Here is a 1927-nt window from a genome sequence, read left to right as displayed (position 1 = left end):
ACCAGAGCAGAAACCCCATCAGGTATCTTCCCCATCAGGTAACATGGCCTGACAGTTGCCCTACCATATATCCCAAATGCAATCTGAAAAACGCTTTGTTGGCCCTGAGCTGTGCTGTATCAGAGATTCTCTGGCAATAGAGGAGAAAAGCTGATGCAGCTTCTTTGCCAGGAGAATCACAGAGCAAAGGACTAGAAGACCTTGCTGAAGTTATCCAGGCCAGCTATCTGCCTCAGGCAAGGATCACCCACACCAGGGCTTCTAAGATGGGATAATTAGCCTGTAATATGTATAGAAAATATTGAATCTTTTTGAAAGATAATTTAAGTATATTAATGTTGATCCACTCAACATTTAATTCCTTAATTTGTTTCTCTGCTTTAAAAGATAACTTTTTTTATTTCTTAGGAATAAAATTTTACTTTAAAAATTGGAAACACCTTAAATATCTGACATCAAAGAAAGGTATTATTATATCTGTTCTATTTAATGATATAAAGTCATTGTAAAGGTAGCTATGAAGACACTATAGCAAATGTTATTAGATAATTGAGCTTTTACTATGATGCTATGCTAAGAGCTACACATGAATCATTTTGTTTATTCCTAAGAGTCGTAAGAAGTAGGTACTATTAATAATATGTCTTAGTCCATTTGGGCTGCTATAACAAAGTACTATAAATTGGATGGCTTTTAAACAACAGAAATTTATTTCTCACAGTTCTCGTGGCTGAGAAGTCCAAGATCAAGGCACCAGGAGATTCAGTGTCTGGTAAGGATCCTCTTCCTGGTTCATAGATTGCTGTCTTTTTATTGTGTTTTCACATGGTGAAAGAGGCAGGGGAGCTCCCTGAGGTCTCTTTTATAAGGATACTAATCCCCTTCTTAAGGGCTCTGCTCTCATGACCTAATCACCTCCCAAAGGTTCCACTTCCAAATACCATCACCTTGGGGTTAAGATTTCAACATATCAATTTTAGGGAGACACAAACATACAGTCTATAGCATATTATTATCTTCATTGCACAGATAAGGAAACTAGGGCACACAGAGGTTAAGGAACTTGCCCATGGTCACTTACTAAGTAAAAGAACCAGAAATGAAGCCAAGGTTGGCTGGCTACATCTGGCACCCTTAACTATAAGGGAAAATGCTTCTAACATAATGTTAAGAAGAAAAAAGAAAATAAAAATTATAGCTGTGACACTCTGTGTAACAGAATGTTGACTGGCATTTTTCCCATTGCCCCGGAACTGCAGCTAAGGCCTAGGGCTCTAAAGAGAGCTGTCAACCTGCACATGACACCTGGAGCCACAGGGTATAAGGAAGGACCACAGAATAGCAGGGGTCAGGGCCTTATTGGAGCCGATAAGCAGCCTGACTTTTCTCCTAGGCAAAGGAGATGCTGCAAATGGCCTAGTCTGATCTTCTTTGTATACTCACACCTAGCATGGTGTCAAATACACTGAAGTAGCTCAAGAATGTCTATTGGGCTAAACAGAGTCTTACGATGTGGTAGACACTGTTCTAGGAGTTTTGTATTCATAATGCATCTATTCCTCAAAGGCCAGGCTATTACCTACACTTGAAAGAAAAGGAAACTGAGCCTCCAAGAGGTTAAGGGACTTGCCCAAGATCTGCCTGACTCCACAGCCCAGGTTCTTCTCTATACTCCACAGTTCATTAGGTGGCCACTGTGTGTTGCACATAGTACGAGGTCAGTGAACACATCCTGAAAGGAAGGACACACATGCATCAAATTTAGCACTCCTGTTAGAGCAGCCTTTACAAAAAAGAGAAGCTTTGGGAGTAAGAAAATAAAAGAAGGCCTAATAATATGATAGATGTGGCTCAGCAAAATAACTTCATTGTCCAGATTCCAATAAAACACGGAAACCTTTCCCCTTTCTGGTTTCATTGAAACAGC

The sequence above is a fragment of the Lemur catta genome, chromosome 10, assembly GCF_020740605.2.
Source record: "Lemur catta isolate mLemCat1 chromosome 10, mLemCat1.pri, whole genome shotgun sequence".
NCBI classification, from domain to species: Eukaryota; Metazoa; Chordata; class Mammalia; order Primates; family Lemuridae; genus Lemur; species Lemur catta.
This window is presented reverse-complemented; position numbering follows the sequence as displayed.